This window comes from Salvelinus namaycush, chromosome 3, assembly GCF_016432855.1.
Source record: "Salvelinus namaycush isolate Seneca chromosome 3, SaNama_1.0, whole genome shotgun sequence".
Taxonomy (NCBI): Eukaryota; Metazoa; Chordata; class Actinopteri; order Salmoniformes; family Salmonidae; genus Salvelinus; species Salvelinus namaycush.
This window is the reverse complement of record NC_052309.1, coordinates 63,365,754-63,379,746: the sequence shown is the minus strand read 5'-3', so window position 1 is coordinate 63,379,746 and position 13,993 is coordinate 63,365,754. Positions and strand designations below refer to the sequence as shown.

Below are 13,993 nucleotides of genomic sequence, written 5' to 3'. Positions count from 1 at the left end.
GCAGAGGCAGGAGAGAAGGGGGTGTCCGTGTGAGAGAGATTGTGTGTGGGAAGTGTGATTGCTTGTATGGAGGAAGGTCAGTGAGGGTTCCGAGGTCAGTGACCAGGCCTTTTGGAATGAAGCAAAGGGGCGATTTTCCTTATTACATCTAAGCCATCACACACATACGGGATGGGCACGGTTATTTGTTAGAACGGGCGTTAGTATTCGGTTACTTACAAGTTTATTTAAAAAAAAAAATGACATTTGTTTAAAATTGTATTTAATTATCTATGTGACATTGCTACATTCCAGGGCAGATCATGCCATTCGAAATTATAATAAAACAACAGGTCTGTGAATGCGCACCACAAACAAGAGGCACCGGTAGCCTATAGGCACTTCACACGTCTAGCTTGCGATTGGTAGGTCAATCAAAACAGCTTACAGTCAGAGGCTCCATGTGAAGCAAGTGAAGTGGGAGATTTCTAATCAATGGAAAATCCCTCTCCCTCCAACAAGCAAAGTGTACCACCTTTCCTGAGTCACGCAAACAAGTCGCCATTGAAGTAAAACATTCGGGATATTATTTGAACAGTGAAATCAAATGCCCATGCCTAACACACACTTCCAGTCCCCCAGTGACTGATGACATTTAGTCTAATTAAAATAGGCACTTTCTCTTGGCTCCCCGAGCTGCTCGACTTAGTTTGTGTTTCTTACGTTTCAATAGCAGCAGCAGCACGCCATGTACCTAGTTACAAAACTGTAGCTGGCACCTTTCCACCGAACCCCTTCTCATGTGTTCTACACCTGGGCCTGCACGCCTAGTAGTAGCCTCCCCTACCCTGAATGTGCTGTGTTCAAGCCAAGAGTTCCACATGATGGAGCTGTGAGCGAAGGACATTTCGGGTAGGAAGAGGTCTCTGTGAACTCTGTGAAATGACTCAAGATTACCCTCGATCACACTCTGTCCCGGGAGGGAGAGAGACAGAGAAACGAGGGTGGGAGGGGGGCGACAGGGACAATGAGGGCAAGAAATCAGTGCAATGGGGGTAAGAGAGAGGGTAGGGAAAAGAGATGAACAGAAATGGAAAAAGTGCAGGGGCATGTAGAGAGAGAGAGCGAGAGACAAAAAGAGAGGGCTGCTATGTTCTTTCTATAGAGCCAACGTTACATAACCCACTTTCCTATCAGTCTGGTGAGATGGCTGGAGACCAGTGAGGCCTCTGTTGCTACAGGCCCTCCTCCTCCACCACCATTTTTCTCCCTCCTCCCTCTCCTCATCTACTCTGACTGGAATTTAGAGGACAACCTCTCACCACACACTAGGTGTACGTCCAAAATGGCACCCCATTCCCCATTTAGTGCACTCATTTTGACCATGGCCCATAGGGCTCTGGTGAAAAGCAGTGAACTACATAGGGGACAGGATGCAACTTGGGACAGGGCCGCTGGTTCAATACTCTCCCAAACACCCACCCCCCTACGGCTTTCATTCTCACCCTCTTTACAGCTATCAATAATCAATACAGACCAACCGAACAAGGTCACTTTTTGTTTAGAAGGGGCTGTGTTCTGGCGCCCAGAATCTCTTATACAGACACAAAGAGGCTTAAGCCTAGGAGGAAAACGTAGGCCTAGTACAGCAAAATAGGCTGTTTTCAGAATGTGGCAATGTAAAATGTATTTCCAAGACTCAGATTTCATGTCATACATTCAGATGAACGCTCCAAAGCGTCGCCTGTCTACACTTGCACACACACCTTTTCATGACGGCTGGATATAAATACACCATTCTCTTCACAGTTCCTCCAGGAAAAAAAGACATGATAAAATGATGTGAGAAAATGTATGTATACTCCCTCTCTTAAATAGCACACATGCAGACAAAATTAGCACACCACACACACACACACCTGTAAAGGAAAGTAAGGCAGCCTCCCATTTCCAAGGTTAGTGTGATACAGGAAAATAAGCCTGGAGTGTGACGTGGCCAGTTCCATAAAGGTAGCCAGTGAGCAAAAACATATGGGAGGATTTCAGAAGACTGAATAATCAGCTACTCAGAGATGCTGTATTTTATATTCTGATTAGCAATAAAGCACACATGGACCTATAAACAAGGACATTGCGGGGAGGGAGGTGACGGGGAACCAAAGACAAGTTATAAGAGAGAAACAATTAACTCTTCCTGTAAAAACCAAACACAAATCTGAACCAGGACCCCTGAGTCCACAGTTTTCCTGTTCATTTTAAATTTAGAGTGCTTTTTTGTACCCCAAGTCTCTTCTTTTCAATTAAAAAAATTCCACATGGGGCTGTGGTGAGTGTGGGGGAGGGGCAGTACGCAATGTACTGCAGTACTACAGTCAACCAACAGGGGCAGTGAAGGGGCGAGAGAATGAACCATGCGTTGTAGGGCTATGGAGAGAGAGAGGGACAGAGGGACAATACTGGGTGTAGTAGGGATGTGGAGAGGGAGGGTGAGAGAGAGAGGAAGGGACAGAGGGAGGAGTTTTGGCTGCTGCCTGCCTGTTGCTAAAGCGACACAATGAGTCCCCCGCTCCTGTCTGTGATCCACATAGGAACAGGAAGCAGGAATACAGGAAGTAGCCACAATCACATTCTCTCTCTCCATCACACAAGACACACACACACACAGAGAGAGAGTGAGAGCAAGAGCGAGCAAGCGGGGGGAGGGAGAGAGAGACCGTCTTGAATGATGCAGAGGTTGCTGGTTCTGCTCGCCCCAAGTCTTAGTGTCGCATTCCTGATGGAAACAATTACACTAGAGCTCACATTAACATAAAACACTGGCAACCTACTGGTGTAGGGGTTAGTCTCAGTGGAAAAGCACCAGTACAGGGATAACCAATAACACCGACGTTCACAGAAACACCCAAGTACAATCTAAAAAACAAACGCCAGGACAGGAGCTCCGACAAGAAGTCTCTCCCACATAAAACACGATGTGTGTGTAATAACAACACTCTCACAGAGGGCATGTGAAGTGCCCCTGCAGACTTCCAGAAACCCCGCCGAGGTTCTTAAACCTATAACAAGCCATTTAAATACATTTTACATTTATCCACGACTCGTTTCAATAAGCGCTCAGAGCCGGCGAGGGCGTCCGGCATAAAACAGGCCTCTTCCTTGGACTTTGACAATACTGTAATACAATTCTCTGTGTGATGGCCATCAGGAAAACAAGTGCCAATCTCCATCTCTGATATTCACTAAACACACACCGTGGATTAGTAGCTACCAAACATGTAGTACCACTGAGTCACTCGCTTTTCTCTTTCGACTTTTAGCTGACATTCTCAGTTGCGTGCACGCGGTCTGGGACTCGTCTCCCCTCGGCCAGAGAGGAGAGATTAAGTGGCCATGTGCCATCCTCTCTGGTGAGGCTCCCTCTTATAGATCCATCCATCACACACTCTGCGGCTGCTGCTCATCATCTATCATGTTGCCTAGTCACTTTATTCTTAGTTATTTGTCCATATCTACCTCAACTACATCGTACGCCTACACATCGACTCGGTACTGGCACCCTGGGTATATAGCAAAGTTATCGTTACTCATTGTGTATTTATTATTATGTGTTATTACTTTTCTATTATTTCACTATTTTATTTCTCTGCATTGTTGGGAGAGGGCCAGTAAGTAAGCATTTTCCTGTTAGTCTAGACCTGTTTACGAAGCATGTGACAAAAAAAAAATATGGATTTGATACACTTCCTGTGTCTGAGAGGCCTGACTTCAGAGACACACACAGAGGGGTCACACAGCTCTGGGAGGCCGTGTCTGCGTGAAACAAGCCCTGGCGGAAAGATAAGGATACACTGCCTGGCATTGAGAAGAAATCCAGAGTAACGTCAATATGGAGTATGGCTGGCTTTGTGGTAGAAAAGTGTGTGTGACCTTGAAGAGTGGGGTCCTGTCCTCTCACCTAGGGTGAGTCATTAACACCTGTCTCTACTCTGCTCTCACCTAGGAATGGGAGCTGTTTTGCAAGGCCGAGACGATACCAGTACCACGATACTCGTTTTTATTTTTCCATACAGCAGGTTTTTAAAGGACCAAAGAGTTTGATTTGCGTCGCATTTGAATTTTTGGCATGGACAAAATATTGCGATAATGGTAACGCCACAGCTCTACTGTTTCGTAGTGTGTGTGTGTGTGTGTGGCTAGACAGTAGTAATGTCCATAGTAAAGGATTGCCAGACCACCAGATGATGGCTAGCTGGTAAACCACAGAAATTAAATGGAATCTCATGCTCAATATAGCACTCAAACATAAACCAAGCCCACCACTCCAACATTAAACCAAATGCCTTATGATTTATGTGAAAAAACACTTGATGAATACTACAGATATCGTCAGAAGTCAGCCAGAAGCTTACATCTGTCAGTCAGTAGTATACACACACACACACACAAACGAGAAGCCCGCCCAACCAGGAAATGAACACAGCGAGCAGTGAGGCAAAACAAAAACACAGGATATAAAAAGCGGGTGGTAATCGTCATGGTCGCTGAGGTAACAGGGACCGAACCGTCAAAGGAAATAACATCAGACTATTAAAGGGAACGGAGCAAGCGCATGGGGAGAAAAATCACCCAACACTTCTTTAAAATACATGAGCATATCTAAATGCCATTAGCAGTGTGGGATGAGCCAGGATCCACATGCTGCTTTTAGCAGCGACAAAAGAGCGAGAGGGAGGGAGGAGAGAGGAAGAGAAAGCACTTCTTCCAGTCAGCCTGTGTGTGTGTGTGTGTGTGTGTGTGTCTACGGGCAGGGTTTAGTGGAGAACAAAGGGTTTGATGTGCTGGAAGAGAGAGAGAAAAAAAAGATCCCGCCCACCTCCCCTGTCACATGACTAGCCTTCATGGCGCAGCATGAAGGCGGGAGTGAAAGAGCAAGGCGAGAGGCGGAGGGAGGGAGTGAGTGAGGAGGCGGAAAAAAATTGAGGGAGAGGGGGAGTAGTGGAGTGAGGAGCCGAGAGAAGAGAAGCTGGTGAAAGAGAAGAGGGCAAGGAATGAAGAAGTCTGGGAAGGGCATTTACAAACCCATTCCATTCCGGCTGGAAAAATACCGGGAGCTAACCAGGGCTCTTCTGAATGGTCCGACTCCAACACCCTCAATGAGTTTGCAGATGACACGACGGTGGGCCTGATGAGGATGAGGTCAGAGACCTGGCAGTGTTGTGCCAGGACAAGAACCTCTCCCTCAATATCATCAAGACAAAAGGAGCTGATCATGGACTACAGGAAATGAAGGGTAAGAGCCCGCCCCCATCCACAGGGCTGTAGTGGAGCAGGTCCAGAGCTTCAAGTTCCTCGCTGTCCACATCACTAAGGAATTAATTATCATGGTCCAAACACACACCAATACAGTCGTGAAAAGGGCATTACAACGCCTCTCCCCCTCAGCAGGCTGAAGAAATTTGGCATGGGCCTTCAGAACCTCAAAAAGTAATACAACTGCAATATTGAGAGTATCTTGACTGGCTGCATCACCGCTTGGTATGGCAACTGCTTGGCATCCGGCTACAAGGCGCTACATAGGGTAGTGTGTACGGCCCAGTATATCACTGGGGCCGAGCTTCCTGCCACCCAGGACCTCTATACTAGGCAGTGTCAGAGGAAGACCCTAAAACTGGTCAGGCTCCAGCAACCCAAGTCATAGACTGTTCTCTCTGCTACCGCACGGAAAGTGGTACCAATGCACCAAGTCTGGAACCAACAGGACCCTGAACAGCTTCTACCCCCAAGCCATAAGACTGCTAAATAGTTAGTTAAGTAGTTAACCAATAGCTACCCAGACTAACTACATTGACCCTTTTGACTCATCACATGCGCTGCTTTTACTGTTGGTCTATTCTGTTGCCTAGTCACTTTATCCCTACCTATATGTACATTACTACCTCAATTATCTCGTACCCCTGCATAACGACTCGGTACTGGTAACCCATGTATATAGCAAAGTTGCCGTTACTCATTGTGTATTTATTACTATTTCTGCATTGTTGGGAAGGGCCCGTAACTAAGCATTTCACTGTTAGTCTACACCGGTTGTTTACGAAGCATGTGAAATATACAATATTATTTGACCAACATGCTAAAAGCACTAACAGGGAAACATGGCTTAAAAAAGGGCAATATATGTGGTTTAAATTAATGATATAGGCCTACAGCCATTGAAACAGTGGCTTTGCTGTTTGAATCCCAGATTGTCCCTTCAAAACATGTTTTATAATGAGGTCAGATCAAGGGTGGGCCAATCCTCTACAATGACTTACAAGCCTCAGGCCTACATATTCCTCTACTATATAAAAGTATGTTTAGACCAAGTGATGAAGGATAGTGAGAGCCTTTGATAAAAGCTATTATTAAAGATGAAAGATTTAATAATACCCCATAGTATCAAAAGTGCAATTATGTATTTGGACATTTTTACAAATGCATTAAAATTGAAAAGCTGAAATGTCAGTGAGTATTCAACCTTTTTGTTTTGGCATACGTAAATAAGTTCAGGAGTAAAAATGTGAAAGAAGTCACATAATAAAGTTGCAGTTGTGTGTGCAATAAGTGTTTAACATGATTTTGGAATGGCTACCTCATCTCAGTACCCCACACATACAGATAATTGTAAGGTCCCTCAGTCGAGCAGTGAATTTCAAACACAGATTCAACCACAAAGACCAGGGAGGTTTTCCAATGCCTCGCAAAGGGCACATATTGGTAGATAGGATAATCTTGATCGTAGGTTATCGATTTTATTTTCCATTGATTGTATGTTGGCCAATAGAACGGATGGCAGTGGGGGTTTACTCGCTCGCCTACGAATTCTCAGAAAGCGGCCTGACCTCTGCCCCCCTTTTCTCCGTCTTTTCTTCACGCAAATGGTGGGGATTTGGGCCTGTTCCCAAGAAAGCGGTATATAATTTGCGTCTGACTCGTTAAAGGAAAATGGTTCTTTCAGTTCGAGTTATCGCTGTTCTGATGTCCAGAAGTTATTTTAGGTCATAGACAGTAACAGCAACATTATGTACAAAATAAGTTCAAAAATAAGTTAAACAACGATAAAAAAACTAACAAAATAGCACAGTTGGTTAGGAGCACGTAAAACGTCAGCCATCTTCTCCGGCGCCATTCTACAGTTCATGCAGAGTAGGAGAATGGATGATCTCGGCATGTGTGGTTCCCACTGTGAAGCATGGAGGTGGTGTGATGGTGCTTTGCTGGTGACACTGTCAGTGATATATTTAGAATTCAAGGCACACTTAATGGCTACCACAGCATTCTGCAGCGATATGCCATGACATCTGGTTTGCGCTTAGTGGGACTATCATTTATTTTTCAACAGAATAATGACCCAAAACACACCTCCAGGCTGTGTAAGGGCTATTTGACCAAGGAGAGTGATGGTGCTGCATCAGATGACCTGGCCTCCATAGTCATCCGATCTCAACCCAATTGAGATGGTTTGGGATGAGTTGGACCGCAGAGTGAAGGAAAAGCAGCCAACAAGTGCTCAGCATATGTGGGAACTCCTTTAACCTCTTGACGCTAGGGGTCAGATTATTATTATTTTTTTTATTTTATTTTATTTATTTTAAATAACGTTCCCAAGGTAAACGGACTATTTCTCAGGTCCAGATCGTAGAATATGCATATAATTTACAGATTAGGATAGAAAACACTCCAAAGTTCCCAAAACTGTCAAAATATTGTCTGTGAGTATAACAAAACTGATTCTGCAGGCGAAAAACATAGAAAATCTAACCCGGAAGTGATATTTATTTTATTTTTTATCTGTGTTTCCTGGCCTGTCTTTCTTCCATTTAAAGGGGTATCAACCAGATTCCTTTTCCAATGGCTTCCTCAATCCAGAGCATCCCAAACATACTCAATGGGTGACATGTCTGGTGAATATGCAGGCCATGGAAGAACTGGGACATTTTCAGCTTTTAGAAATTGTGTACAGAACCTTGCGACACGGGGCCGTGCATTATCATGCTGAAACCTGATGTGATGGCGGTGGATGAACGGCACGGCAATGGGCCCCAGGATCTCGTCAAGGTATCTCTGTGCATTCAAATTTCCATCAATTAAATGCAATTGTGTTTGTTGTCCGTAGTTTATGCCTGCCCATTCCATAACTTCACCGGCACCATGGGACACTGTTCACAACGTTGACATCAGCACACCGCTCGCCCACATGACGCCATACACGTGGTCTGGACGTACTACCAAATTCTCTAAAATGACAGGGGAGGCGGCTTATGGTTGAGAAATTAACATTAAATTCTCTGGCAACAGCTCTGGTGGACATTCCTGCAGCCAGCATGCCAATTGCACACTCCCTAAAAACTTGAGACATTTGTGGCATTGTGCTGTCTGACAAAATTGCACATTTTAGAGTGGCCTTTTACTGTCCCCAGCACAAAGTACACCTGTGTAATGATCACGCTGTTTAATCAGCTTCTTGATATGTCACACCTGTCAGGTGGATGGATTATTTTGGCAAAGGAGAAATCCTCACTAACAGGGATGTAAACAAATTTGTGCCCAAAATTTGAGAAAAATTACCTTTGTGCGTATACAATGCTCTATCTAGCTCAGTCACCTTTCACTGCAGACACGGTGGATCGAGACACATCCCATGCAAACAAACGTCTCTCTAGCTTAAACTGACAGAATTTTATGGGCTTTTTAACATTTAATATGCCAATTAGACTTCCGCAGGGCGCGGACATCGACCTTAAGGGGTTATTAATCCCACTTTGTAACAACAAAACGTGGAAAAAGTCAAGGTGAGTGAATATTTTCTGAAGGCACTGTATATTGTGCGATTAAGACCATCTGTGAATCAGAAGGGGTTTATGTGAGAATGGTAAGCTCTCATGTCCTGCATACCGCAGCTTCTTGCCATTTCAGCTTAGTCTCCTCTACAAGGACAACAATGTCCACAATCGAAATGCAATCCAACAGTGGCATTGTCTACATTTCAACAGAAAATTGTCTACATTTCAAAGTGAACAGTGATCATAGTACTAAATTATTTTGACTGGATGTTGATCCACCATGTATAGTATATTAACTCTGTTACACAGCCAGACAGAAGCAACTTTAAAAGTAGGCTGGCTTCAAGTTCGCCTGGCTTGCCAATCTGACAGCATGCTCGATTTCTGAAGGGGGCCCTATACACACACAAAAGTACCCTATCCATACACCTCTGCACTCGCACACCCCCAGCCCCCACCATCCCTCTCCACATTTCTGCCTATAGGCACATTTCCACAATGTTGCTCCTTTTCATTGGGGAACACATGGTTGGATGCCCGCCCGAACAAGTGACCACTTCACCCCCTCCCCCATACGCAAAACCCGCCCCATACTCTCTATCCCCTCCCACAAACCTTCTCTCCCCTACCCCAGCCTCCATTCTCTCTTCCCCCCACTATTAGCCCACTGGTGTGGGAGATAAGGCAGTAGAACAAGTAAATAACTCCGGTTGTATGACGAATGCGTATGGACCAGGCAGGCCAGGCTGATAGGCTCCTCTCTGGGTTCCCTGATAACAGACCTGACTCTATAGACACCGTGAGACAAAACTACCAGCCAACCAAAAACCTGACCTACGTCCCAAATGACATCCTTTTCTCTACATAGTGCATTACTTTTGACGTTAACAGTAGTGCACTATATGGGAATAGGGTGGCATTTGGGACACCACCCTGGACCAGCATATTCCACAGGTTCTAAACTGGGCCGGATGGGAGAGGAGGAGAGAGTGGTATCATTCTTGACCTCACTGCAATGGGGGGATCATTGTCTTGCAGAGAGGAGATAAGTCGGGAAGAATAGCAGAATACTGCATTTGGAAGTCCTGTAAACAATTGTGGATGATTTAACTGGGGCACAGACCCAGACAATACAACAAGGCTTGTTTTTACAACCCTACCAAAAGGTAGGACACATCTGGTTTACATATTTTCTAAGTTCATAACATATAATTACTTGATTATTCAGACAATGATTTTTGCATATGAATTCCTTTTTCTGCACACTGTTTTGAGGGCTGAACTCCACCGGAAAATAAAATATTTGTTATAGAACAAGGTTGAGGATTCCTTCCTATCTGGGGAAGGAGACAGATCTAACCCCTGAAGGTCACATGGCTCCCTGTCTCATCTGATGTAACCAGGCAGCTGAGGAATGCTGGAACACAGATTTAAAAAACTGTCATGGTTCTGGAATATGTTGTCAGGATTCTGGAATAAACTCAGCAAAAACAAACACGTCCTCTCACTGTAAACGGCATTTATTTTAAGCAAACTTAACACGTGTAAATATTTGTATGAACATAACAAGACTCAACAGGCATAAACTGAACAAGTTCCACAGACATGTGACTAACAGAAATGGAATAATGTGTCCCTGAACAAAGGGGGAGTCAAAATCAAAAGTAAGTGTCAGTATCTGGTGTGGCCACCAGCTGCATTAAGTACTGCAGTGCATCTCCTCATGGACTGCACCAGATTTGCCAGATCTTGCTGTGAGATGTTACCCCACTCTTCCACCAAGGCACCTGCAAGTTCCCGGACATTTCTGGGGAGCAATGGCCCTAGGCCTCACCCTCCGATCCAACAGGTTCCAGACGTGCTCAATGGGATTGAGATCCGGGCTCTTTGCTGGCCATGGCAGAACACTGACATTCCTGTCTTGCAGGAAATCTGCCATACTGCTTGTTCTGTGCGTGGTGGCATTGTCATGCTGGAGGGTCATGTCAGGATGAGCCTGCAGGAAGGGTACCACATGAGGGAGGAGGATGTCTTCCCTGTGACGCACAACATTGAGATTGCCTGCAATGACAACAAGCTCAGTCCGATGATGCGACACACCGTGATGTATGGTGAGGACTAGCATCACTACTCTGGACGGTTCTGACTTATGTGGACAACTACAAATACCTAGGTGTCTGGCGAGACTGTAAACTCTCCTTCCAGACTCACATTAAGCATCTCCAATCCACAATTAAATCTAGAATCGGCTTCCTATTTTGCAACAAAGCCTCCTTCACTCACGCCGCCAAACATACCCTCGTAAAACTGACTATCCTACCGATCCTCGACTTTGGCGATGTAATTTACAAAATAGACTTCAACACTCTACTCAACAAACTGGATGCCGACTATCACAGTGCCATTCGTTTTGTCACCAAAGCCCCATATACCACCCACCACTGCGACCTGTATGCTCTCGTCGGCTGGCCCTCGCTACATATTCGTCGCCAGACCCACTGGCTCCAGGTCATCTATAAGTCTTTGCTAGGTAAATCTCTGCCTTATCTCAGCTCACTGGTTACGATAACACCCACCAGTAGAACAGTAGCACGCGCTCCAGCAGGTATGTCTCACTGGTCATCCCCAAAGCCAACACCTGCTTTGGCCACCTTTCCTTCCAGTTCTCTGCTGCCAATGACTGGAACGAATTGCAAAAATCGTTGAAGTCATATCTCCCTCAATAACTTTAAACATCAGCTATCTGAGCAGCTAACTGATCGCTGCAGCTGTACACACCTCATCTGTAAATAGCCCATTCAATCTACCTACCTCATCCCCATATTGTTTTTATTTACTGTTTTGCACACCAGTATCTCTACTTGCACATCATCTGCACATCTATCACTCCAGTGTTAATTTGCTAAATTGCACACACTGTATATAGACTGTTCCCCCTATTGTGTTCTTGACTGTACTTTTGTTTATTCCATGTGTAACTCTGTGTTGTTGTTGTTTGTGTTGCACTGCTTTGCTTTATCTTGGCCAGGTCGCAGTTGTAAATGAGAACTTGTTCTCAACTGGCCTACCTGGTTAAATAAAGGTGATTTTTTAATATATATTTTTTTTTTTAAAGCCCTCAGTCCAGCCTCTCTCAGCCTATTGCGGACAGTTTGAGCACTGATGGAGGGATTGTGCATTCCTAGTGTAACTCGGGCAGTTGTTGTTGCCATCCTGGACCTGTCCCGCAGGTGTGATGTTCAGATGTACCGATCCTGTGCCGGTGTTATTACACGTGGTCTGCCACTGGGATGACAATCAGCTGTCCATCCTGTCTCCCTGTAGCGCTGTCTTAGGCATTCAATGTCCGTACTGTGAGACGCCTAAGGCACCTTCACGCAGATGAGCAGGGACCGTGGGCATATTTCTTTTGGTGTTTTTCAGAGTCAGTAGAAAGGCCTCTTTAGTGTCCTAAGTTTTCATAACTGTGACCTTAATTACCTACCGTCTGTAAGTTGTTAGTGTTCTAATGACCGGTCCACAGGTGCATGTTCATTAATTGTTTATGGTTCATTGAACAAGCATGGGAAACAGTGTTTAAACCCTTTACAATGAAGATCTGTGAAGTTAATTCGATTTTTACGAATTATCTTTAAAAGACAGGGTCCTGAAAAGGGGACGTTTCTTTATTTGCTGAGTTCGTGTGTTCCCAGCGAGAGAAAGGAACAGGAAACTAAAATTCGGCGTCATGTTTGTTTGTTTTTTAGCGCCTGGCTTCCTGGAAAGGATTTACCATTTTCTTTGCTAATAAAACACACATGGAAGCTTCGATCCATACAAGGAGAAGCACAGCTGCTTTCCAGGGGAAAAAAGGGGGTGGGGCACTAAATACAGATAACTCGATGCAATACCCAGGCAACAATTCTCTGTGCTCTGATATTCCCGGGACCTTCTCTGTGCTGACTTCCCCGGCCGGCGTTGTGTTTCTTGGTGAACAGAGAGACAGAATGTGTGCTGCTGGGACACCAGACCGTGGCCTGGGCCGGGGGGGTGGTGGCTAAAGCCTCACTGCTATGAATTAAAAGGGCTAAGTGGGGATGGAATGTTGGAGTCCTTACATAAAGAACAAATAATGAGCTAGCGAGTAGGGAAAGTAGAAGAGCGAGGGAGTAGTGGAGAGTGAGTAGAGATATGAATTATGGTGAGAGTTGAAGAGAGGAGAGAGGGATGAGAGAGTGAATAAAGAGAGTGTCTTATGAAATTGTTGTGGGTTGGTATTGGAAAGGAGACGTAGTGTTGGTTAACCCAGCCCAGATGTGAGAATGGGAAAATTACGTGTTAAAAATATTGCGTGTGATTGCACAACCCACAGGGGTTAGGGCAGAAACTCCGATAACGGTTCGAGGCTCCACTCCACTGCACGTTCCAAATCCACACGTCCCTATTGGCTCAGGCTTGTCCAGAGACATCACCATTCTGTCCAGAGATAGCCGGATAAGAGCGATCAGGGGCATTTAAATTCAGACTGGATGAAAATATTGCGCTAAATAATATATTCTGTTTACAAAAAAGACCAGAATAATCAGGATATATCCTTTTTATTTTTTACACTGGGCGTTACATTCGTCATACAATAACTTCAGTAGCCTAAATAAAAGATTAGGCTAGGGATGTTAGCCACAGATGCACCAGGGTTGATGCCAATTCCAGTTAATTCAGAAAGTAAACCAAATTCCATTTAATAATACCATTAAATATATATATATGGTTGGTTGGTAGGTGATCAAATACTTATGTCATGCAATAAAATGCAAATTAATTACTTTAAAAAATCATACAATGTGATTTTCTGGATAAAAATTACAGACCTCTACATGCTTTGTAAGTAGGAAAACCTGCAAATCGGCAGTGTATCAAATACTTATTCTCCCCACTGTATATATAAAAAATTGGCATTGGAGTTTTAGTGTACTTCCTGAATTGACTAGATTTTAAATGGAATTGCCCCCAACTTTGCTGGGCACCGCTATTTTGTTGTCTTAACAAACAGCATATACCTTCATAGGTTCCCACAGGGAGGCTGGGCTGCTGCATGTTATGGTGAATCTTGCCTAGCAATGCCACACCTTCGTAAAGTGGTGCCAGCCAGCAACAGAGGAAGACATGTTGCCTTTGGCTGGTGATAGGAGGGGGAGGAAGGGAGTTTCAGTTTCGCC

The 13,993-nt window shown here is 44.7% G+C and overlaps 1 protein-coding gene across 2 annotated transcripts in view; it reads right to left on the bottom strand.

Annotated features, from left to right (window-relative positions):
* LOC120034655 (KAT8 regulatory NSL complex subunit 1-like) overlaps positions 1 to 13,993 on the bottom strand; it is a 73,635-nt gene that overhangs the window by 17,022 nt on the left and 42,620 nt on the right. The gene's annotated exons all lie outside the window — the stretch shown is intronic.